The 26,798-nt window shown below is 43.0% G+C and overlaps 1 long non-coding RNA gene across 1 annotated transcript in view; it reads right to left on the bottom strand.

The window, feature by feature from the left end:
• LOC113842928 (uncharacterized) overlaps positions 1-23,758 on the bottom strand; it is a 28,112-nt gene extending 4,354 nt beyond the window's left edge. Inside the window, exons 1-2 of the long non-coding RNA XR_005263194.2 lie at positions 23,547-23,758; positions 4,135-4,638 (exon numbers count right to left, since the gene is read on the bottom strand). This is a non-coding gene — a long non-coding RNA (uncharacterized lncRNA). The remainder of the gene's footprint in view (positions 1-4,134; positions 4,639-23,546) is intronic.
• Between the last annotated feature and the right edge of the window lie 3,040 nt (positions 23,759-26,798).

Genomic DNA, 26,798 nt, shown 5'->3' with positions numbered 1-26,798 from the left:
ATCAGATGTTTTTCCCCTGTACTGCTGAGACAGCTGAGCTGCAGTGCAATGTTGGGAGACATGAGAGAAGCTGGGCACGGTCTCTTTTTTGGACTTCATTTTGTGTAACTTAAAAGTGGAATCAATCTCTGACTGAGGTCAGTCATTTGCAGGCAGTGCAGAGACACGTATGCAAGATAATCCATCTGATCCTTGAAGAAGTGTCTAAGAGGGGTTGAATTGTCCTCCCAAGTGTTTATTGTCTACACTGATTATAGAGGGAGGGTAAAAGATGAGTTTGTATTACATATCACATGTTTAAGTAGGCAAAAATAGATAATCCCATCCTTGAGAGTCCTATAAATTATGGGTGGAGATAATCTGAATCCCTTTTATTAGTGCAGATAGAGTGAGACCTAGCAGCTAGCTTATGAGAGGTATGTGGAAGGCCTTTGACTATTTTGGCCTAAAAAAAATGACCATCCCACAAGGGAAGAACAGAGTCAAGCCCACCAGGTCCTGCTCTGCATGTCTGCAGTGAAGAGCCATGTTGTACCAGCCTGCAGGTGCCATCCTTCAGCGTTTCTGTCATAACTTTGAGAACCAGATCTTGGGCTGTGACCAGGATGGTGAAGCATGACTTGAGTTCAAACTATAAATCAGGATCTAATTAGCCATGGGTTCCAAGTGTCTCACACAGAAACCAAACATTTATCTTATAAAGTTAGAAAAATAAAGAAAAATAACACTTGATTTTATGAATACCTGTTTGTGCATGTATTGCTACTGGCAAGAAAAAACAGAATCTACCTGACAGGATGCCAGAAGTTGGGCTGTTTTGCCTATGGAGTAAGGAGTTTCATGGATTTTTTTGTGTGTGTATGTTTCTGCATGGAAACTTACTTTCAAAACAAAACAAACAAACAAACAAACAAAAACTGTTTTAATTGTTCTTTTAAGTGAAAAGCCACCCACCACCCAGGGAAAAGTAGATGAGCTTCTGCATATTCACCACAGGATAAAAGTCTGTGTATGTAAAACTTCTGGCTCAGTTACACTGAGATAAGTGGCTAGGATGAGGCTGCTAAGAGTCCTTCTGCTGCTGCTGCTCTGGAGCAGAAGCATCTTTCTGTTCCTTCTTTTTGCAGGGAGAACAGAAATCTCTTCCTCTCACACTGTCTATGGTCACTGAGGAGATCCTTGAGATTAGGGTTTTGTTAGATGCCATCCTGATAAGAAACGCACCCAACACTACTTAAAACCTCAATGACGTTTAAAAAAGAAAACAAATACATATCTTTACTTGGACAAAATAAAAGGAAGACACTCCTCTAACTTATCCCAGTTTGTAAATTAACAAGAACTTTCCAAACAATACTTTTAACAGTATGAACAAATTTGAACAAGAATGAATGGTAATTTGGCAGCTTGCGATGTGTCATGTTTTAGGAACAGACTTCAAAGAATTCATATCACAAAACATTTTTTCTTTAACAGTTTTAGCCTTTATGTCTGCTTTGTTTTAATAGTTATTTTGTTTTATTTAAAGTATAGGAAACATGGTGAGTTTCCTAGTCCACTACAGAAAAACAGTAATATTAAAGCATGGTAAGAATTCAAATGACCAAATTAAAATTTAAGATAGACATGAACTGAAATCATGGATAGAATCACAGAATGGCTTGGGTTGGAAGGGACCTTAAAGCCCATCTAATTCCAACCCCCTGCCATGGGTAGGGACACCTCTTACCAGACCAGGCTGGCCAGGGCCTCATCTGGCCTGATCTTGAACACCTGCACAAATGGTGCATTCACAGCTTCTCTGGGCAGCCTGTGCCAGTGAAAAACATCTCTATGTTTTGACTGGAAGATGGAATTATGTCTTCTGTGGGAGTTCTCTGACCACACTAGAGTTAGATGTGCTCTAGTGCTCTAAACTTTGACATTAAGGCTCTGGCTTCATGTATTATCCCATGCCATTTTGGCATTTTCTGGTTTGTACCATCTAAGATCAACCCTCAGTTGGGCAAAAATGTGGCCCTTCTTGGGCAAATACTTTAACTACAAAGTATTATGTAAAAGACAGACAGCACCAAGAGCATCACTAATTTTCTGTTTAAACGAAGTGGCCATACTTTGATTTTAAAAGGGACCTGATTTTTTCCAAGATAATGGATGAAGACCTAACCTGGCACAAGCTGGAGCAGGATCCTCAGGGCACTGAGCTAGTGCACAATGTAGTTTCAAGACTGTGACTAAACATAGGACAGTAGGTAACTGCTTGGGGAGGGCAGCTGAGTGCATGTGCAGAATCTGAGCAGTCAACTGTTTAATAGAGTGGTGCTCAGGGATTATTGAACATCTCCAGTTACTGAAGTCCTGGTTTATAAGCCTTGATCCTTTTTTTTCAAAACTGTCTCTCAAAGATTTTAGGTGCAGTTTTAGATTTTGATTGTATCCTTGAAACAGTCCAATCCTAAAAGGTGAGTATGGAAGAGTTTAAAGCTATAATTAACTGACTGAACTGTATAAAAACATTTCATTTGAGTGGCTGAGAGCTGCACAAAAATATAGGGAGTAAACAAATTACACTGGAAGATTAAGATGACCCAAGGCTCCAATAAATGCCTGACAAGATTAGATTTTATTTTTCTTTTCCTGAGGTCAAGCTGTTCTTAGTTCTGGCAAATTTATTTAACCATATTAGCATCCTCAGAGATATATTTTATTTACAATTTCTATGCACTGGAGCTAGACCCAGGTCAGCCATTAGTATTGTATCATGAATGGATACATCCTGTCTGACCAGTGAATGACCCTCCACTCCATCCCAAATACGTATGAAGTTTTTGCCTCTGTGGCAAAATCATCTACTATTATTAGTTCCTTATAAATACTGGTTTTGGCGTCTATTTATGTTGGGGTACAGGTATAGAAGTGTGAGCAAGTATCTGTGTGTACATGTATGTGCATGCACGGCAACTCTAAAAATTAATTACCTTGGCTTACAAAATCTTCTGGATCTGTTTACATTCCTGAGGCAAATTCCTTAATATAGCTGTAGTTAAACTGTTCCACAGCCTCTAAATGCATGGTTTTGGAATGCTATCCACCTTCCATTCACAGGGAATCTCTGAGAACATTTAGTACCAGTGGAGAATTAATGTGTCACTGATATAAACACAGCAGCAACATGTTAATATGCTCTTCTAATGCTACTTAATCCTGAGGATAATGCACTGGATTTTCTGCATAGGATCTTAATATAGCATGGGAAAGGGGGAATTGTTTGGTTTTGGGAGTGGAGAGGCAGGCAAGAGAAGGAGGAGGGGTGGGGAAGGGAGTGGAAAGTGTTTAAATAGCTTCAGTAATGACCTGGCTGCTGATGGTGGACTCCTGCTCACAGAAGGAGCTATTTGAGTGTTTGAACTGAGCAAGATCTGGCCCAAAGTGTCAGATAATTTGTAGTGTTATGGGCTGGGCAGTGCTCCTTCAAGATACCGATAAGATGCAGCTGTACCCCTATGGGAGAGCCAGGGGGGAAGGTCCTTCTCCAGCCCTTGAGGCCATATCAGTGCCATTTGAAGTGTGTTTTTAAGGCCAGAAGTATTAGCTGAAATATAAAGGTTTGGCAAATAACAACCAGCCTTGCTCACATGCCCCCCTTTTGCTCCCCGAAACCTGAGAACTGACTCTTAAGACTTCGGAGAACCAAAAAGGGGACTTCCATCAGAATGGATAGCATGTGTAAAACACAGGGCAAAGGTGCCTGAGTGTTGTCCTGGCTTTGCTGTATAAGAGAAAAAGAAAGGTCTGGAGAAGATGAAAGAGAAGCAGCTCTGAAACTCCAAAGAGGGACTCTAAGAAAACCCAGGACACAGACTGTTTTGGGGCAGTGTTGGGCTGTTAATGCAAATATGGGTGTGCAGCCCTTCTTTCCTGACTCCTCTTACTCTGGTCACTCTCAACGTGATGGTGTGCACCCCACATTTGGCCAAACAAATGTAGCAGCACATTACAACCTCTTAATTGAATATGTGTGTATATATTTGTTTTCTTTCCTGAAGTAAAGATCCCACCAAAAGAGCCAGTTATGCAAGAGATGTTTTAAATGCAGTAGCAAGATATTATTGTAAATTATTTAATTCAACTTACCAGAATTCCTGCTGTTGGGCCTAGTATTTGGGAATGCAGTGCCCACCAAGACGGTGAATCATGGAGTTTATGCAGCAAGTCCTTTACATAAAACTTGGACTGGTTTTGCTTGCTTGTTTGTTTTAATGGAAGGCAAAGAAATGAAGAAATCAGTTCAGCATTATGGAAGTATATATAAACGTAGGGGGAGAAAGGGTCACTTATATATGAGGTTCCTTTTATATTGAGATTTTAAGAGTAAATACTTTTTCATTTGGTGTTGATTATTTTTGTAATGCTAGAAACTAGGGAATCCCACAGTGCAAATGGCTCCAGTGTGCAGATGGTGGGGAGGGCTCTCCAGTATCTCTCCATTCCTTTCTGGTTGTCCCACTAATCATTGCAAATCCATGGTCCATTTTCAGAACTGGTGGTGTTTTCACATATGGCTACAACTTCAAGCTACTTGCAACAGCTCTCCATGCCTCCTTGATCCCAGCTTGCTGCTTCTTCCACTGCATCATGCTGAAAAGGGAGACAGAATAAACATTTTGTGTTTATGGTGAGCTCTGCTAGGAAAAGCAACATGGGGAGAGTGGTAGGTTATAGGAAAAAAAAAAAAAGAAAAAAAAAGTACTGAACAAGAGAAACAAGGAACCAGACTTGCATCAATGATGAAAACCAGCAGAACTGACAAAACCCAGATCTACTTCTAAGGAAGGAAAGTTTCTCATTCTGGTTCTGGTTTGTAACCTTATCTCAAATCACCTGTGCAAAAAGAATAGGAATTGACTGAGATCATGACTGAACTTGTGATGGAGACGAAACTAAACACAAGTTTGGGCATCATCCTTTTGAGCCCAAATGTCTGCTGATTTCTACTTATACAGCTCCAGAAATAGAGCTTGATAAATAAAGCTTATCTATCTTGATACCAACCAGGAAACAAACCCCTGTTGAGAAGACTTTGCCTACTATCACACCTTGACTCACTTCCTTGCATATATTTATTCAGACCAGTCGTGTGCTTGATCAAAGATCAGTGGTGATTTGCGATGCCTGATGAACCCCCCCCCCCCCGGAAATCAGTAATTGATTAAATTCTCATTATCATTTTAAATAGATTACTGTGCTAAGGGAACTGTTGGGCACACTCAATGCTGTTTACCCAGAGATACAACGAAGCCCAGTCAATGCCATCCTGAAGTTAAGCACTGCTTTATTGTACTTTGCCTTCTGTTCAGCAGGTGTTTATGAGAGTTCAAAATGTAACATGAAAATTTCACTTCAGATAAGAAGTTCCATCCAGAAACGTGATAACTACTCAACCACTTGTGTGCATCTGCCATCCTGTTGCTTTTTGATTTTGAAACACATGCCTTTATCTCTCCTTTGTGTTTTAATAATGGCCATAATAGTAACGAACCCGGCTTACTGCACAGAGCTGTAGGCAGGGAGCACGTCGCTCTGTGCTGAAATGCACAGTCGTGCAATAACGACACTGAGCAGGATGAGCAAGATAGACCAAAAAAAAAAAAAAAGTTTGTATTTCTAAATGCTAGAACTCAAACCACTGGTGCTGGAACTTGACTCTGTCACCCCAGGACCTGATCTGGGAAGGGAAAAGGGAGGAAACAAGGTCAGATGTTCTCCAGCAGAAGCCAGGTCAGCGTCCATGCCACAATGCAAATAAACATCAGCTTGTAGCCAAAAGCCCCCACTGCTTACTCAACTGAACTGCTTAACTGCACTGTCTCCTGGGACAGCACTGCCTACAGGGGCTCCATCATCCTGTTCAAACTGACAAGATCTGACCAAAATTAACCTTTTCTGAAGGACACCAGCATTTTGAAACCCTAGACAGATGCTTGGTCTGTCCACTGACCTTTGCTGATGGGCCTGCTGGGAGTGGACACACATTTGTGGAGACCTTGCACTGGCATTTCTCAGAAGCTGAAATGTCCTGTAACAAGATTCACCATTCTTTTAAAAAAAGCTGCCTCAGGCTGACTCATTTAAGGGGAAGTATTACTTCCCCCATGTTATTTTTAATGAAAACAATGAACATTATTATATCTTTTGTTGGCTCTGGCAAGTGTGAGTGGGAGAAAGCAAGTCACAAGATTTATTTACTGGACTGATTGTTTGATTGCCTCTGAAGAACAACCCTAAAGCTAGAACAGCAGTGCTGCAGTTGCAGCTATCTTTCATGTTTTGTATTCCTCCAAAAGAGGAATTATCACTGGTACAGACAGATGGGTCATCCCTTGGTTCCAGAGGATTACTCCTTTTGTCTTGCTTCACACAAAAACACAGCAGCAGAAAGATGCTTAATGTTTTCAAATGTAAGCCATTTGAGTTTTCAGGCATATTTCAGGAGATAAATAAATAAATAAACAAGAAAGAACTATGGGAAGCAAGCACACCACTTCATGTGTAGCTGTGCTGGAGTGTTCATTGTTGGGTACGAAAAGTGCTCTTACAAATTCCACTAGCTACAAATGTCAGTGTCATTTCAGAAGTGACATCCATTCAGGTCTCTGAATGCAAGTGATATGAGTCTGCAGGAAGAAGAGATATTTCCACCTGCTGCATGTGGGTAAACCTGTAGGCATGTAAGTAGCCTGGAGAAGGGCTTGCAGTCCAGAAGCACCTTCTGCCCTTCTGCCTTTTCCAGCTGTGCCAACTAATCTGATAAAGGCCATCTCCCCTTACACTCCTCGTCTCACAGTCTTTTTTTTTTTTTTTTTTTTTTGTTCTAGCATCCTTCAAACACAGCTGCATTGTTCACTGATCCCTGTCCTGCCTGCCCTTTTCACCATCTTCTCCCTTCAGCCCAGGGATGTCCTGCTCTATATGGCAAGGCATTAGTGTCAGTCCTGCCTCTGCTCCTCCTCCAGCTCTACACCAGCTGCCCATTTACTCACACTCTTTCCACACTAAGAGGTTTTAAAATGCTTCTCTTTCTCTCCCTTCAGTCACAGTTTCTAACAGAGGTCCCCCAGCTTGGAAAGTCTCTGCTGAAGCTTCAGTGCCAAGGCATTGCCCAAAATGCAGAGAAGGAAAAGGGCCCTGGAGCTCCTGAAGACCTGAGCTTCCTGATCTTTAAGGGCTGCTTCCAGCCCAAATATTGCACAAAACAACCCAGGATCCAGCAAACAACTCTGATTTGTGAAAGCAAAGGTTATTTGGAACTGGGAAACCTGTTTGTTTGATTTGTTTGTTGTTGATTTTTAACTGGAAAAGTAAAAACAAAACAAAAAAACCTTTTTTTCCCCCCCCCCTCAATGTTTTTGTCTGAAATGACTAATTTGTTAATCACACTCTCGTAGGATGCATTTTAAATTTATTTGCATCTGTGTTTTCCCATGAAAAGTAAAGATTTCCCAGGTTACTAGCAGGCTGCAATCACAGTCACATGGTACCTGAGTCTGCTGCAGGTGCTGGGTATGTGCAGACTTCCCACAGTGTGCATACCAACAAACTTCCCTCTCCCCCACCACACCCCCAAAAGGATAATTTCTCCTATACTCTGCAAAGAAATAAATTATTAACATTGAGTATTCATTAGAAAAAATAATATTTACAGCTTGTTCGTGTGGGGAAAGGACTTGGCTAATAAAACCTTGGCAGACTGCACGTGGTGAGCTGCGTTAGGAGCCTGTGTTGGTGGACACGTCTCACCCTGGGGATCAGTGGAGGGAGGAATTACCTTCAGTAACACAGCAGCACCAGCATTTTCTAGCTGATTGTAGAGTGGAAAGATAAGGTAGGAGAGGAGAGCATAGGCCAGTGCCCTATCAGATATACCAGATAACACTGGAATCCTTTGCATATTCAAGCAGGACAGACCCCAGAATGAGTTTGATCCACCCAACAAGTATTTCAGGAATGTACTTGGGATTCAATCTGAAGGCATCCTGCAGGGAGCAGCCCAGCGGTCAGCAGGTGAGGCCCAACCTGCTCTGAAGAGGAAAATACTTGAGACAGAGTCCCCAAGCAAGCAGGAGAGCCAAGGCACTAGAGCCTGAAAAAAAAACATTGCACTGAATTGCAAATGATTGCTCTCGGCAAATAAATCCTGTAGGGTTGATGGGAAAGTATACACTTGAAAATTGGTTTTGAAATGTCTTCTAGGAATTTACCTTCTTGCTGTATGTTTGGCAGGAAGCTAGATAAGACGCTGCATTCTTGCCTCACTGCAGGGAGACAAATGCTCTTGAAGTCTCTTGGAGCTTTGCCAAGGAGGGCAAAAAGCCAGGATTCCATATCACCGCTTCATTTTCAGTGTGCTGCTTGGTGTCCTCCATAGAGGCTACTTGTCTGGTCACAGGTGAGCTCAGCAGGATGCTCCATGGGGTGGTAGGACCTGCCTGGCTGCACTCAGCACCCACAGCACATGCTGCTGAGCAGGTTGGTAAAGTGATGGGCTTGTGAGAATCTGAATGCAAGGCAAACAAACAGAGCAGGATGGGGAAGAAGGATTTCTTCTTCTCCTGACACAGCTTTTCAGTGTGTTTTTTTTTTTTTGGGGGGGTGAAGCTCTTAGGAGCAATGAAAACAGCATGGCTGCCAGGAAACTTGTAAGAAAACCTGCTGTAGGGCAGACTTCTTTGCTGGATACCATCTAGCACAGGTAACCTGCAGCACTGAATGTTAAACATTTCTCTGTCACTGAAATCCAATTTGCAGGAGCATTAATTAATCCTAGCTGGGACTCTCAAACCAAACTTTGAGACTTGGAGCCATATTTTGTACCTCTTATTCTTCCAGAGTGTATTTACATTGCAAAAAGGTCAGGCTTACAGCAACTGATGCTAGGGAAGCTCTGCATTTCTGAAGGGTTTGAATAGCAGTATTCTAGCCATTTGCTGCAGATTTTGTTTCCACAAAAATGACATAATCATCATAAATGGCATTTTTAATATGGTATTGTGCATGCCATGGATTCATATGGTAATTCCCTGAAGCATCTGTTCCTCCATATTCATAGGTCCTTTAAAGGATCCCAGTCTACATGTACAGACCTTTGCATCCTAATGATTCCCAGATTCCGCTGTGCATGAAGACTATATTTCTCATATGCATGTCAGTGAAATGTGGAGTATATTAAAGATGCTTCAGCTAGATATTTTCTGAAAGATTTTCCTGTGTGCTCTTGGAAGGACATTTTGGAGGAGAGACATAGGAGTACACAAAGTACTTTGTAAGGAGTTAGGGGTTATTGTCTGCATCTGCCTTAGGAAAAATAGGCATCCAGAAGCAGGGCTGGCAAAGTTGTCTCAGAGCAATGCTCTCCAGAACACAAGTAAGTTCATTTCTTCTCCAACAACCCTTTTTCAGACATTATTTAGATAGAAAGTATTTGTGTATTTAAGATAAATAAGACTCCTTTCTAACAGTGACTTTTTTTGACACCAGCTTCCACTGAAGCTGCTGACAAATATGCAGCCATTGGTAGGATTTGTATGCTCTGGGAGCATATCTGAGCTGGGCCTTGCAATGTTTTAGTCATAAAAATAAATACATAGATAAATAAATAAATAAATAAATAAATAAATAAATAAATAAATAAATAGAAAGAGGGAAAAAATTGAGAGAAACAAAAGGAAAAAATGAAACATTGGGCAACCAATAAACTCCTCAAGTATCAGTCATTAAAATAAAGTTGTTCTCACTGAATTTTATGCTGATAGTTGAACTTATGTAACTCTTTATCTTAGGTTTTAGTGAGTTTAGCTCTTCTTCAATGAGTTTGTTGCTAAAGTTATGTGTTTGGGCACTTGTATGGCAAAGAAGAAACCTGGCCTTCAGTCTGGGCTCCACTGACAATTATTCAGCTTTATGTTGTTTCTGACATCCAGTCACTCACAAGGTGAACATTTCCGACCTCAACTTACACAAGACCTCTGCTTTTCAGTAAGAAGTATTTTTAGTGCAAGCCAGCAGCAAGAGGGGTAATAACATTAGTTTCATTCTGAGAATGTCTGTTTTCCTTTCAGCATACAAAGGAGTAGAATTGGAAATGTGAGAAAAGACAAATCCTCCTCCTTCATGTCCAGAGTGTCAATAATCTTGTTATATTCTTTGGGGGATGAGGCATAGCTTCATCTTGGAGAAGCAAAGAAAGTATTTTATTGGTACAGGGAATCACAGCTGATCCATCTCAAACTCAGAGAGCCGCAATCCTCCTAAAATCAGATCTATGATGTTTTACTAATTCCTTGGTCTCTTCAGAAATCCTTTACTCCTTTTCTCTTCTATTCAGTTTGCTGCTAAAGCAAGATCCTGCTTCTATTTATCATCCATCAGGAAGCATTGCCTATGTTGAGGTTTTATGGTGTCTCTCACTGTCATCATCTATTTGCTGATCTGATCTGTGAAGATGATGCCACTCGGAACATTTCAGCTTATTCAGTTCTGCTCAACTGTTTTTCTACCAAGTGATCAACCACGGTTCTTTGGTGCGAACCCACAGTGGGGATTTCCCTTTCAAATTCTGGGTACATTAACGCTTATCTTCTAATAGCAAGAATGCTTAGACAACAAAATACAAGTTTTCATTTCATTTTTTGGACATCATGAATAATAGCAAAAGAGAAGATGGTATTACTGTCCATATGTAAAGGGTGGTACCCTTTTTCTGCTAGCAGCACCTGTGGGTAACAGGCCTGTATCCAAGCCAGACTCATTTCCTTAAGATCATCACCTCTGTTCTTGTTTGTCATGTGCTCAGACATTTCATTTTTCTCTTTTGACCTCAGACCTGCAGAATTCAAAGAAGGGATTTTCCAAAGTGATTTAAGAGAGTGTATAGCCTAAATAATCCAAACTCTTAATCTCTTAGCTCCGAGTTATTGTGTGCTGTTTTGGGCATCAATGATTTTGCACCACATAGACTACAGGCATGGTTCTGGTATGAGGAAGCTGGTATATAAATCAGCATTGTTCTGCATAGCTGCCCCTTATGACAAAAGAATGTCTAATCTCAGCCAGAGGAGAAAGGTGAGTCATCAGAGATGATGACTTCATTCTACCCACTCATGGGGTAGTGTGATCACCTGTCTTTTCCCTTACTTCCCTGCTGGAAGGCAGTTTAAGGGGTGAAAGTTCCCTCACAGAAATCCAAGAACGTACAGGAGTTTTAAAACAGAAGGAATAAGGAACCTACAGAGTCAAGGAACCACTAGGCAGGAGGGGAAAGAGATGGACATTGTTTTTCAGGAAGACAAACTCGTATCAGAGAAAGTGAAAGGCACCTGGGAATTCAGAGAATTTCCATGGAGGATGTGACAAGAAACCCCCAGTTTTGGATTTTCTTTGGGTCTAGGTTTGTGGTTTTCCTCATACTAATACAAAAGAAGAAACAGTGGTTTGTGAAACGTGGTGTGAAAGTACTGTGTGCTGGTGCGTTTGTGTGTGCACGAGTGGCATAATCCCCCTGTACACCTCCCAGAATAATAATGGTGGTAAAAACCATAGTGAATCTGCAGGATAGAGGGCTCTGCACAAGGCCCAGGGGACAGAAAATATGCAAATGGTAAGATTATATTAAGCTTTTGAGAATGTGCCTGGAGTCCAAGGCAAAGCTAATCCTGAGTTTCTGCTGAGAATTCACTTTGACTTAAATCAAGTGAATTGGTTTGGAACCTGGATTTGATCTGTGGAAGAGGACAAAAATTGAACCTAGAAATATTCTTCATGTGGCTATCAGGATCAGTCTTCTTCAGACTCCTGGAGTCCTGGTATGGTCCTTGGAGGTGTAAATGCATGGTTTTTAAGTTATATTTCTGTAAATTAGCAAGAATTAGCATTAACAAGAACTGGAAATTTGTTGCCAGTTTTCCCATGTCTGGTTTCATCTCTCCAGAAACAAAGCAATAATTACTAGCACAGGATAGGAAACAAGGGGAAGAGTGCAGGCAAAGTTGAATGTTAACAGATTATAAACCTTGGTATGCTTGGTGAGTTACAGGCTGAGCTGTGCAGTGTTGGGAAAATAAAGTAAAACTGTAACCCAATAAAAAATGTCAGCGATGAATCAACAACTGATTCTCTAAAATCAGTGTATTTCCCTGCAAGCACGTCCATCATGTCTCACTGGAGCAGGCAATACCCTTTCCCGGGACACACACCTTTCATGTGATCGGTGCTAAAAGCAGAACAATGCTGCCTGACCTGTTCCTACCTGCATTAGCTCTGAACACGTCATTGCTTCTGATAAACTGCTCTCTTTTGTGCTCCCTTTTTCCTTCTTGATTGTTTCTGAGAATTAAAATCTAAGGCCATATAAGGTTTTTCTGCCCAAATACATTGACTATTGGTTGGAGTGTGCTTTGTTTCCTTTTTATTTTTTTATTACCCTCATTCTTTCTGTAAGAGAATGTCTTTTCTTTAAATGCAGGTGGAAAGAACACCTGATTTCAGGTAAGGCAAAGTATGAAGCAAAACTTCACAAACACACCAAATCATCTTTCCTGATTTGCAGGTAATACGTGCCCATAACACCTCATTTTTCCGTAGACACCACTTACCAGGGGATTTCAGAATGGGTTATGATGGAAGGACAACTTTTGGGTAAGTAGGAAACTAACACACAGGGAATATACCGTCTTGACCCTTGGCTGCTGCAGCCATTCATCCGCTCTCCTATCTCTGCTAACAGCATCCTCCAGGTCACTAACACAGGAAAAGGAATACTACAGCCTCTAAAGGAAGCTTTTTCCAACCTGTGTCAGTCAATAGGTGCTTATCTCACCTGGGATCACTTGACAGAAGGCACTCACCAGAAATAATGACATCAGTCAGCGATTGAGGAGAAAAGGTGAATCAATTGCACAAGCTCTAGCTGAATGTACATAGACCTGTACACAGGCATCACTAGCTTGTTAACGATCAGTGAATGAGGCAGCATTTTGGTGGCTGTACCACTGTCCTTTCCCTGTTGTCAGGAAGGTTGATGCCACCTGGTTGGGGCCTGGGTACCTGGCGGGTTCTTTCTCACAGTTGCAGCCCAGAGTTTTTCTGTGCTCTCAGGCTCCCCTGTGTGCCCTGCTCCTCTTATTTTCTCCTGGGAACCTCCACAGCTAAACAACCAGGAGCAGCCAGCTGGGAAGCTGGCAGCAAGCACTCAATGCTGGGGCTGTAAGCAGGCACCAAGGACTTCTCAGGAGCCTCCGTGTCTACCACCAAACGACAGATGCTTCTGTTGTCACAGGAGTGAGGTGACCGACCCGAGCAGGTCAGTGAGCTACCTCACAGCCCACTGCCAGGGGTGCTTGTTGGCCTTTGGCACTGTCTTGCATTTCCCATGCCTCCTTTGCCAGGGACCAGCCCAAAGCAGCAGGCAGTCACTTGCACCACGGTAAGGCAATAGATCTGCCTTTCAGCATGCTTTTGGGCACATGCAAACAAGAAGGAAATTACTGATTCAAGCCTGGATGCCTCCATTCAGAGAGGTGCCATCTGGGTATATAATTAGAGAATGTACAGCTAAATAAGAAACCGTGTGGTGCTGTCAAGAGTATACAAAATGCTGCACTCAGATAAATGTGCAGACACTCACTGCTGTCTCTTACCACAAGAAATTCAGATCTTCTGGTAAATATATGGTGAAAGAGGTAGCAGACAGCTTAATGTTTAATACCTTGGAGAGCCCATATAGCATTTACATCTGGGCAATGTCTCTGCAGAGAATAATATTTATTTATTTATTTTTGTCGAGCAGTTTGCTGCAGCAGAAGACTGGTTACTGTGATCCCCAGAAAGTACAGAAGAAACTTTGCAGCCAGGGGTGACTTTGGCTTTTAATATGAATTTTGTTTTTTCTAAGAGCAGAGCTCTTCCACCTGACAAATAGCTTTGCATGGCATTTGGGTGCTCGGTATGAGACAAAATCAGAAAGACCAAGCCATGCAACACCATCAGCCTCTCACTGCAGTCACAGGTTTTCTGGGCACATTCTGTGGAGCATTTCTGTTCGTGCTGCAGAGCACTAAGCCCTGCTTGTTCTTTATTTCTCTTTCTCTGTGACCAAGTTACTACTATTACCTGCAGCAAATGCCAAATGGAAAATCACTGACCCCCCCCCTTTTTTTTTTTTTTTTTCAGATCTCTCCCTCTTGTTTACCCTTTACCTTTGCCCTCCTCACCGAGGCAGCTGGCAAGGCTGACTGCATATAACTGACAGTGTTAATAAAAATTGACAACGTAAAAATATTTCTTCCTCTTGTCTCATTAAGGAGCTTAATAAACAGCACTCTGAACCTAGGGCTGTTTTTTTTTTGTGCTAGGTGGTTTTAATTAGTGTTTAACGTAGGCTGCAGGGATAGAGGAGAATTTCAGAATCAATGCTAGGAAGCAAAAAGTTAATAACAACATTGCCAAGTCAAAAGAGACTCTTCTCTCAAAAGCAACCACAAAATTCATCCCGTGGAGTTCCAGGTTTGTTGTTTCTGGCTGTCTGTGGTCAGGCATTTTCAGTTTACAGGAAGAATATGTCCATCAATCCATCCTTCCTCTCGTGGTACCACTCCTTTAACCTCTGCCTGGGCTGTCGGCATCCAGCTGTGTGCTTTCAGGCTCAGCCAACAGCACCAGGAACAAAGGCTGCAGAAATATTCCTGCCCTCTTTACTTTTATGCCCCTGGCTTTTGCTTTAAGGATGCCCATCTTCACAGCCGACCTCTCTGTTGGAGATGATGTGGGTGAATGGAGGCTCTGGGGGCAGAGAGAGCCCTAACTGAGAAGCTGGAAGTGACTTAAAGAAAGCAGCTGTAAGGCTTCTGCTGAGCAAAGAGGAGTTAAACCTCAGAGAGCATATAATTATCAGTAGCGAGAAGAGTGCATTATGAAAATGTACAAAGCTTTGGCACCTTGGGCTTTAAAACAGGCATTTTAAAAGCTGTATTTTGAATACACTCACAGAGCAAAGCAGCCAAACACAGTGAGGGCTGGGGGAGACATGGAGCAGAAGAAGGATTTGGAGCAATAGGGTGGGAAGGGGCACAGAGGGATCAGCGTGTCCCTTGCACAGGAAGAATTGCATAAGAAGATAGCAATAGTTTATATTGCCTTAATAACACCCTTTTATAGATGTCAAAACAGCTCATGCTCAGCCGATTGACTGTTGCAGTGCTCAGAGGCAGGCACATTGCTCCAGGTTACATGCAAACAGGCAGTGGTTGACTTGCTCTCATTCCCACAGGTAGCAACGGCAAGACTGAGAACAGCAGTCCTGAGCCTTCCCCTACAGAAGCACATAATCCAAAGCATGGTGCACAACAAAATGTGTTTACTTCCTTACTCCTCTCCCAGTAAATGGAAGCACTGGGAAAGAGCAGAGGGAAGATTTGTGGACAGAATGAACTCCCAGGATCCCTCATGTGTCATTTTTTTTTCCTGTGGTTCTATGAAAACAGGTGGGAAAGAATAGACAACAGGAGATGTTAAGAGAACATACAAGGGGTAAAATCATGCTGGGGTCTACATGGAGAAATAAGCCTGCAGAATGGCAGTGAAGCTGTAAATGTGCCAGATGAGGCTGTAGGAGGACCTGGTTTATCTTTAAGAGGGTGGTTTATTTATTTTGTCTCTTGAAACACAGGTTTTCATTTCTGTGTCAATGAATTTGGTTACAGCTCCTTACAATCAAAATGGCCACCACTGGAAAGTCCCAATATGCAAGGAGAACAGGTGTATTTAATCCCCTTCCCAATAGTTACTCATTAAATTGAGATTAAAAACAGGTGGGTATTACTAGAGAGGAATAAATAGTTAAACGTGCAGTTGATAAACATCTGAGTTACTGATTAACTCCTGGCTTTTGTAACCCCAGCAGTTCTTAAATTGGTTTACTAGGAGACCAAAACACAGAGCTGTGCCAAAAAGGCCTCAACCTTTAATAACAAATATTACACTTTATCTCTTCTTGGAACACGCGTTCTGTCCTGGGACAATGAGGCCAGCACTGCCCTCTATTGATGGGAAGAATTCAGTCCTTTTTTCGATGCCTGCAGTGCTGGAGTGTGGATGAGTCAAAAAAACCTAGAGAGAATACACGTAGGACAGGACAGATTGAAATATAGGCTCCTCCTTAGTGTGTTGACTACTGAAGTTGAAAGAGGAGGAATAAACTTGCTCCTTAAGCATGTGCTCCAGAACTTTTGTTACAGGTGGGATTCTGGGGCAACTGAGCCTTTGGCCCGGTAAACCATGGCCAGGCTTATGGTCTAGGTTAAAGCCTGGGTGGAAAGGAAGAGAGGGACTCACACATCTCAGGGTAAACACACATTGAAAGCAGTGCAGTATGCTTAGCAGAATGCAAAACATGCTTATACTCATCTGTGAATAAGAAAGACAAAGGGTGATCTCAGATGTCTTCTGTTTCTTCCATCTGGAGCAGCTTGCTTGCCCTTCTACATCCAACCAGCTCCATGCAGGCTGGAGTGTCTCCTTGAACAGCATCCCTTCCTCACTGCCATTCTTGATATCACTTATTGCAGCCTGCCACTTGGTTTAACTGAGAGCATGCTGGCTGCCACCTGCAGAAAAGGCTGAGAAAGGAGGTGGTGATATTCCCTGCAATTAGAGGTTCAGCTAGTCAGCCCCACAAGCTGCTTCTCCCTTCTCATGGTGAGCTGGCACATCTTGAGCTCTTGCAGGCTTGTGGGGAAACCCCTGAATATATGGTGTGAATGCACCTGTGGTGCAGAGGAAGTCCTTCTGGTGCTGATGGGAGCCAGGATGCCCCAGACCAGGTGTGGATGATGGGCCATGGTGAATTGAGCCCAGGGGTACCTGTGGTCACCAGGGAACTCCACCTGTCTCCAGGAGTAAAGGCTGTCCTGTGAATGGAGTCTGAAAGGATCCTAGTCTGGGTTTGGCTTTGTCTTCTGCTCAGTCTCTATTAATACTTCTCAATAATAATGCAAAAACAACAACCACTAAAAACTACCCATCTTTGTTCATTGCTACTAGCTGTCACAGAAGGCAAAAATGCCTGTTTGCTGGGCGCAGCTCACACTGCTGCTTGACCTGCCTTTGCTGTGCTCAACTTCAATTTTTTTCTTTAACAGTTTCACAGTAAGGCTCTATTATTCAGGTCCCAGGCAAGCAGCAGGGTGCACGCTGTACAATAGCAAAGAGTTTGGCAGCACACAGGTTGCTCGTCTGTGCCAGAAAAACTTCTCTGATGGCCCTGAGTTCCTCTTCCCCCCCTGCCTCTGCCAGGGGCTGACATCAGGGAAAGAGAAAATACAATTGAAAGCCATCAAGAGTAATGTCCTGTTTATTTTCCTGCTAAGAGAATTTTTTTCAGGACATCTCAGGAACGGGAGCAGGAGTGTGTGGGGGGAATCAGAACAAATATGTTGGAATTTCATTAGCTTTTAGCAGAGAGCAGACTAGAATCAGGACCAAAATGCAGGTCAGGGGCAGGATAAACAGGGCTATACATATGTCATGGATCCTTGTTTACCCTTCTGGGACATGACCATAAAGACACAGAGAGGTTTGTGTGCTGGAAGCAGGACAATGTAATCCATTAGTTAGGTTTGTGACCATACTCCAGTTTAGTTACTGCTGGCCCCTACAGGTGCTTGGAATGGCCACACCAGAGTGCACAAGCATGCACTTAGCAAGGAAAAAGAGATTTGGGTTCCTCACAAGTACCTTCTGCTGCTGTTTGCACTTGTGTCAAGTGCTATGGTTGTGCAGCTAGCTGCACAGCCTCATCCTTACTATTTAGAGAGAAGTTACACAAAATGGAGAATCCAATCTAACATCTCTTGGCTGTTGAAAGGGGCAGGTTTGGCTTGCTCTTTTTCTCACCTCTCCCTTTCCTGGCTGTAATTGCAGCAGTACAGTCCTGTTCTCTTGCACCACTAGCTCTGGCTCTGCTTGGATCAGAAGGGGAAAAAATAAGCTCCAGAGCAGCAGAGTGGCTGGGGCTCTAAAAATAAATAAACAATATAATTAATTAATAATTAATAATAATAATAAATCTTTTGCTGTTGTTTTTCAATAAGATTTTGGAGTTAAAACCTGCTGTTTTAGCTTTTATCTAGCATGGAGCAGCAGGATATACTGACTGCCCAGCTCTTCTCAGGCTCAGTGAGGTGCACTGTGTGGCAGGGTCTTTGTGTATTAGTAGGGTCTTCTTGTCCAGATGCCATGTGAGTTTCAGAGTTTCTCAGTCCTGCCCGCAAGGTTTTCAGTCAGCCCTCAGCAGTTCAGAGGATAAATCAGTTCTGTGCAGGCCAGGAGAAATGTGGTGGGACACTTGTGTGCCAAGGTGTGGGGTGAGGAAAACGGGGTTGCCTCCATCCAGGCATGATTTGCAAAGTGGAAATCAGATGCGGAGCATCTTGTTCATGACCCTGTGGTCTCTGGACCACCTCTGCCCACTCGTGTGTGGGAGATGTGCATCCTCTGGCTGTAACCACCACCTCAGAGTAGCAGGTAAGAGTTCACTCTGCTCTAATTGCAGCTCCTGTCTCTGCAATTACAACTGCTGTAAGTGGTGTGGATCAATAGCAAACTGATGAGTGAGAGCCTTTCCTGAGGCTACTGCATGGAGCCAAGGGAGAGGAACGGAGCAGGGTGTTTTCCAGCTTTCAGGTCACTACCTCCTCTCTAGCCAAGGTTGGGGACGAGGTCACCTTGCAGGTCTGCCAGGCTGAGCTGACCATGTTGATGGCGAAGAGAAGATATGGGGAGGGGATGGGGGTACCTGTCACCTCCTCCTGAGGTCAGGCTGGTACTGGCTATGGGGTTAATTGGGGCCATGTGTAGGATGGGGTCTTGAGCTCCCTCCCACTCCCTTCCCCAAGCCAGTCTAGGGCTATCTTACCGCAGCTAAAAGTGCTTATATGAAAAAGTGCTTTATATGAAAATAACAGTTTTCTGAGAGAAGCCATCCTTTCTGGAGACACGAGTGAATGAAGGCAGGAAATGGCATTTCTGCCCTTTGGTACAGCACCTAGACCCACACACCAAGCAGCCTTCTGAACTGGATGAGCTGCTTCACCGATCCGTGTCCTGCAAAATCCTTTCCCTTACTCACCCTTGGTTTTGTAGGGGCTGAGTCTGTGGTGTCTTTTTCCTTTCTACAATTATTTTCCAGCATAAATCTCTTTCTATTGTTCCAGTTCAGCTCTTCAGTGGAAAAGCAAACACACGTGGGCTTTGATTTTCGTCTCTCATGCTAGTGTAGAAGAGAAGAAATGCAAAACCTTGTCTCTGAGCCAAAGCTAACAGTAACTGGCCAACACCTGCTGTGGTGTGGGGAGGAACAGTGCTGGTGATGGCAAGAAACACGGGGGAGGCTTTACCTGTATGCTGCAGAGTGACTTTTCCTATTGCTCAGGAGCACACAGGCAGGATTTGGGTTTGTGTTGTCACAGGTTGGGCCCATATTTATAAATAAAACAAAGCACAGACCGAAGCCCTGCCCCAAAGTTGTCTCTTATGCTTAATCAGCTCTGGTTTGGGACAGCCAGCACTGTGCCCAGGCAAGGCACTGCCCAGGGACTGTCCCCACCAGGCAGTACCTGGCACATGGGGCTAAAAGCAGCTGGTTGGGTGGATGCGAGCTGTGCTCTGTTTGGCAGCACCGATGTAAGGGTAAAGTCCTTGACTTGTTCTGTTTGCTGGCACAGACACCACCTCCAGTGCTAATCCATACCCGGTAAAGAAAACGGAAAGATTTCCCAGTGACTTCAGAAGTCTGTGTCGTGTCCTAAAGTGAATTCAGGCCAACACAGGATCAGACCAACTTCACATAAGCAGCTTTAGATTTATGTCAATGGAGCAGTCAATACAAATTTTCGATAGGAGGGTTTGTGTTATTGGGTGAGGGCTTCTTGAAAGCAAAGTTTTCACGTGCTATATAAGGTCTAGGAATCTGTAACTGAGCATGACACAGACCACTCAAGGTAAGGATTAGAAATGTGGTCTGGGTAATGGTTAATGACTGATGTACAGGGCAAGAATGACTTATTGTAGCGTGAAATCTCTGCAACCTGTTCGAAAGCAGTCTTGCTGTACTCTTCCTTCATAGCTAAGCATTCTTTCAAAAGGGAATGGGACTTCAGAAATGATTAATTTTTCCAAGGAAAATTTTCACTTTGCCTCGGTGCTTTTTGCTACATTGTAAAAGCAGGTGCTTTTGAATTTTCCCTAACTTTTAAAAGTCTTCCACAGCTCCCAGAATTTTAGAAGGGAGAAAACCAAGACTAGGACAACGTATTAAAAAAAAAAAAAAAAAAGAAATTTTTTAAAATTATGATTAAAAAAAAATATATGAAAAAATCCAAAAATAAAGGAGAGGTGGACATTTGGCATACACAGATGTGTGCATATCTTTCTATACATCTACATTACTGAGACTCCTGGATGTTCTTGCTGTAGCAACAAGGAGGAAATACATTATTTTCTCTATCATTTTAGGGACCACCTGTGGCCCTTCTGCATGTCATAAAAGTGATATGAGTTTTACTGGTGTGAAAATATGTAAATTGATGTGATTGCTTTGACCTCTGGGAAGAAGAGCTGATGTACATCCACTGAGAAGTTGGCCAACTAATAACATGCTGTGTAATAACTGCACAAAGCAGGCTTGCAGAGCTGATGAGTTGGTTTAGGTTAAGGGTTAGTTTGGGTGTCTTGTATGATTGCACAGGAGAGGAGGGTCTGAAGGGGGCTTTTTTTATTTGCCAAAAGAAGCAAATACCTGAAAGAGTTAAAGCTGTACCATGCTTTGGGCAAATTCTGCTGTTATAAGAACATTAACATTTCTGTTCTTTCTGCAAAATACCATCTCTTTTGAAACAGCTAGATGCCAGGGACTCTGCTGATGTCTTTCTGACTTCTGTTAAAAACTCTGTAACTGCAGCTGGTTCAGCGGAGACTTTCCACTCCTGGACAGGCAGCCTGCCCAGATAGTTCCAGCCTTGCAAATCAACAGACAAATGCTGCTGGCATGGATAAAGCCACCCAGTATTTTTAAAAGATTTAGCTGTACAGACGTGCTCCGTGGTACACTTGTGCCCTCAGACACAAGTATGGTACTTAACATACTTTATTATATCCTAAATATATTTCTGAGTATTTCTGTATATGGCTATCTCCCCCAAACATGCATGCTGTTAAATGCCAGCTGCCAGAGTACTCTTTGCACTCTCCAGCACTCCCTTCATGCCTCCTCTGGGAACACGGAATAAACATTCAGCTTTTTGCCAGAGAAATCCCACTCTGGTCAGGCTGATGCAACACTCTGACATTTTTTCTCATACTCTTACATAAGTTTTTGGTGATAATTCCTTTTTAGGTCATAGGTACAGCACTTGAGACATACAGGAGATGCAAGGTTCAGTGCTAAGCAGTGCGGGCAGGGTCAGTCAGCTGGAGAGAACAAGTCCTCGGCAGTGCAGGTGAGGCTACATCCACGACACCAGGCATCAGTAGTGCTGTTGTAGACACAGGAATTAATTTGGGGCTATTCAGGGTCTAGAATTGTTGGGCTGAGCCTTACTGCTCTTTCTGTTTTCTTGAAGGAAACATTGGGAAAAAAATACAGCCTTACTCTTCCACGTGTAGTGAGCAGAGTCACACACCCCAACTACCCCTAAATCCTACCCAGGGCAGGATTATGCTCAATATACTCAGAAGGGAAAAGTCCCACCACTACAAAAGCTCAGCACATCCTCTCCCTTCCTGCTCTGGGATTTTTCTACTCAGGGGCTGCCTGCTACAAGTGAGGATGAGCTGTCACACCTCTAAAAACTAACAAAAGCTGAACAAGGCAACAGTGAGCATCCACAAGCTGGTGAGTTTTACATTGAGCTGTAATCATAGGATCATAGAGGAGTTTGGTGGGAAAGGACCCTTCAAGATCACCTTGTCCAACCTCTCTGCCATGGGCAGGGACATTTCTTACAAATGAGGTTGCTCCAAGCCCCATCCAATCTGGCTTTAAACTCTTTGGCTCTGGGGCATGGCTGAGGCGTGAGCACACGTACTGCTGGCAGTCCGCAGGCAGATGGGACTTCTGCTTTCACTGAACCCAGCTAATTAATTTGTGGCATTGATTGCTTTTTGCAATATATTTACCTCTTGTTTAACATCTGGGTCCTGTGGCTAAGAACAAAAAAAAAAAATCCCAAACTACACAAATTGATTATATTGGTAGCATAACATGCAAGTCCTGATAGAAAAAAGTGACATGCATTTATGGTCCACAAAGGACATTTTAATTTGCTATCACTAAAGTTTTTTCCATCCCCAACTAAAAAGATTTGAGCAGTTGCACGTAGCCAGGCATGCCGAATATTTGTCCCTGGTCAGGGAATTAAGTTTCAAAGGAAAAAAAAAAAAAAACAAAAAACAAAAAACCTTTTTTGCAGTGACAACCATTTCTAAAGGGTCAATACAAAAGACAACAAATGCATAGCTGAGAGTGTTGTCCCCTCTGAAAACACGAAAGAAAAGCTGTGTGAATAACAGCACTGACATAAACCCTCACGGTGCAAAGCCTTGCAGGACTTCTCCCACCTGATGTTCCCCTATCTGTTTCATTGCCAGTAGGCTCCTGCATTCAGCTCTCAGAGAGGCCTCATCCAGGGAGGAGAATAGACAGATCTAGCAAATAAATCTTAAGCCTGATAGATGTGTAAATGCAGTCGTAGCATCAGGAGGGAACAGGCTCTGAGCCTACGATACGACACGCTGGTACCAGAGAGCTGTGTGCTCCAGGAGCCGCCCGGTAACTCCTGGGAACAGGAAAACAGCACTCTCTAGTGGGCAAATTATTAAAATATTCTGGAAAACAAATCGCTACACTGGGTGAAACGCTCCCTACGAAAGCAGCTGTTGCTTCATACATGTATCTCTATCCAGTGTTTCTTTGTCCTTCTCTGTGCACCCCCGGTCACTTATGGCCCCTCATCAGCCCATGGAGGAGCATGGTACCTGCTGACACTGCCCCTCCTACTGTCCTTCAGCTTGGGCTGATTTCTTTTTCAGGGACCTGGAATGCTCTTAGCACATCACACACGTGCCTGTGCCAGTGTATGGGAACATTTACATGGGCAAAGGGAGGACAGATGTGTTGCTGAAGACAATATTGGGACGCCCCATGAACACGGTAACCAGAGGGCTCCTTTCCTCTCTTTCTCTGTCACCATCACCCAGTGGAAAACTCCTTCTCCATTAAGATGGAGAATTGCTTACTGGCTAAGCTGAGACACTAATCAGATATTAGTTGTAACCATTAATGAAAGAGCTAATGAGGTGCTAAGATCCCCAGCTCTGACTGAAGTGAGTTAATCACATCTCACTGCTTGGAGACCCATTAATCTGCATGCATGCTGATGTTTCCCATTCCTTTGCTTATTATAGGAAATAAAAACATCATTCTGGCTTTATTTACTTACGTCTGCTGTATCTCTCTGCTGAGCTGTAAAGTCCTGTAGCTGTGGTTCCTTGCAAGCCATAGAACCACCATGGAGGGGACTATGACTGGTGGGCTGGCACACACCTTTGAGGAGGCGTTGTGGAAGCAAACACCACACACAGCCACACTAAACAGTGATTTGTCAATGCCCCTGGCTGTCAGAAGTGGTGGTTTTAAAATTATTCCAAGAATTAAACTGCATCCAATGGTTTCACCACAAGTTCAGAGGCATTTCAGCAAGAACATGCAAAGTACACCCAGCTGATGAAACTCCTAGCTTTTTTTCAATTTGGATCATGTCATCCCTGCTAGTGGTGTGTAGTTATTTCACATCATTCCGGTGGGTTATCTGTCGAATAAGTAGTGAGGAACAACTAGTAACTGAGTTAGCTTGGTACAGTTTTGTACCAAGTTTTGTACCACCTGCTTTGGCTGACCAAACGGTGAAAACACTTTTGTTTCCAATGTTTCTCTAAAGGTGTGCTGACTTGATTTTTATTTAGCTTGTCTTGACCTTTGCTTCTGTTTATTTCCACTTCTGCCTATACAAATCAAACCTCAAATAGCAAAGCCTATCATCCTGCAGAACGTCTCCCCACAGATAACTGTCCAAAGTCCTCAGTGACGAATCACTCGTCATCAGTCACTCCCATGACTGTTCCTGTGACTCCACCACTGGTACCAGAAACCTGGTGTTGTGTTAGCTTCTTGGGGACCTGGCTCACCTTTATACACCCTCTGATATCTGAGCATGAGGATGTGTTACACCAAACACAGAAACTGCTATAAGGGGTTCCTTAATGTAACACTTGATGTGGGGGCTTGGTTGGGGCATCTTTGGAGGAACATCATGGTGTTGCATAGACCAGGGTGTTTTTCTTACTGATTTAGCATCTGGGTGGGCAGGGAGGCAGCTGAGAGTGCAGCTATTGGCCTGCTGTGTAACACTAGAGTATCTGATTATGTGGGAAAAGTAACAGTTTTGGGAAAAGTTCTGTCTTAGTAGGAGTGTTAGAGTCACAGGTTTGGCCAAATTCCTGTGTATTTATCATCTGCCAGCCAAATTTGCCTTAGAAAGTACGGGATAAAAAGCATGCTACATTTCATATAGGAGAAAATTAATCTGAAAACACAGAGATTTACCTCTGCATAAAGGAACCTAACCTTGGTGACCTTTCAGCTCTGTGAACCGCATTTTAGATCACATTACCTGAAGATAACAAAATGTAATGATATCTGCTCACTCAAAGTCTGTAGGAAAGACAAGTGCAAACAGAGATTTTAAAGGTAGCTAGGGACTCCTTGCCTTTTCATCTGTTCAATTTAATTGCTATCCTGAATGTGAGCCATCAGAGAAACCTATGCCATGAACTGAAGCCATATTGTCCCCTTGTGGATACTTGTTTCTTTAGTTGATTGTATAAGCAAAGTCCTTTGTCCAAGTCCTGTGGTTGGTCCATCTGTCTGGATGATGCTGTTGTTGCTGCTGAATATCTTACTGCTCCCTGGGGTCTCTAGATTGTAATTTTATGCAAATTACCTTCCTGACAAAATCACTTTAGACCTGGAAGCTGCATTTTGGTGTACTTTTGTGTGGACATGAAGCAAAGTGCAAAATGATTTTGAAGAGCATGTTGTTCCAGTGTTATTTTACTTTGCTGAGAATGATAGAGGAGCAAATTCTTTGTATTTCCTCCACATAGAGGCAGGCAGGAAGGTACAGAGCCTCTGTGAAGAACAGTCTAATTTAACAGCCAGCTCAGGTTATCCCTCAGCCTAGTTATAGAAGGTCTGGGCAGAAACCAGGCTTGGGGACCTGAAGTGACTGGTATAGCCACACCTTCCCTCAGGGTGCTGTGATTCCACTTCCCACTGATTTCAACAAGTGTGATTGTGTCTGGGCTGTATCCACTGATGCAGTACATTTAGAGCCTGGGTTGAAAAACAAAATGTGAAGCAACTCCTGGGAACTTGGTCCTCTGAAGATCCCTCTGGGGAGCATGTCTTACTGTGACCATCAGACTGTTGCCTGTATCTGAACAGGACCTTCCTGAGCTGCCCTGTGATGACTTCTTGAGCTCCTACCACAAAGCAAACAGGTTGATTGAATTTCAGTGGGCAGAACTTTGCATTTGTTTCACTCTTAAATCCTGTATTCCACTCACTCCCTTAAACAATGAATGGAAATGGCCCATAAGGAACAGAGCTGCTTATGAGGTCCACAAGAAATAGTTAGGGTGGAGTGCCCCAAGTGAAGGTCATGCAGATGAGGGGGTGTGGGTATTTGTTATGTCAAAGATGTCAAACTCCTAGATGGCCTTCTTCTGATGGGCAGCCTAGGCCATCCATGAATACAGGCCTGTCAGCCCTGGAGGACAGGTGAGTCAAGTCACCTAATAAGTCACTGATTTCTGAGTCTGCCTTATTTTCCCTAGTATATAACCTAAGTACAGCATAGATCCACAAGACCAGTCATACAAATCACTGTTTTTTTTTTTTTTTGTTTGTTTGTTTTTTTCTCCAGAGAGGCCTAGATGATGCCTGTGAACACAAGCATTCTGCCGACCTGAAGCATGTGTTCTGCCATTTTCACCTTAGGGATGTGATCCCTTCGAAAGGCACTCTTAAAGCCCTCCTGTCAGAGCATGCATGGCTCAAAACATGACAAAAAAAATGTTTCCTTAAAGAGAGGAGGAGGACTACCTTTTATTTTTATTTTTTTTTCCTCACAAAAGCTCCCATCAACATACCCACAACACAATTATGAAATAAATCTCTCATCATATCCCCTCCTACTGGGATAGCTTTACTATTATATTTCTTGTTTGAAAACACCCAGAAATAATGAAGTTTGAATAAAAATAATGAAAGAAAATATTAATTGGAGAGGATGGACCAGGTGGCTATTGAGAGAGTTCCTGGAAGTAGCAGTAGGACTGGGATCAGCTAGAAAAAAAGACCCAGAGATACCTATAGAAGGTTGAGAAGTGAGCTTTACCCACAAATCAGAGTTGAACACCCAAATGCATCTTCTTGCAGGTTAGGAGGCCATTTCATGGGATTTAGGATTGGAAATTGAATTGCTAAATCTGTAGAAGAACGTGGGACTCATCAATTTATTTGAAGCTTTGCTATTTTAAGCTTTACTCTGGGAGTGAGGGTTAAATTGTAAACATGACTGTGGTGGGTTTCTTCATTATGGGGGGTGGAAGAAGAAAGTGTGTCATGAGAG

This window comes from Anas platyrhynchos, chromosome 2 (assembly GCF_047663525.1).
Source record: "Anas platyrhynchos isolate ZD024472 breed Pekin duck chromosome 2, IASCAAS_PekinDuck_T2T, whole genome shotgun sequence".
In the NCBI taxonomy this organism is placed as follows: Eukaryota; Metazoa; Chordata; class Aves; order Anseriformes; family Anatidae; genus Anas; species Anas platyrhynchos.
This window is presented reverse-complemented; position numbering and strand designations above follow the sequence as displayed.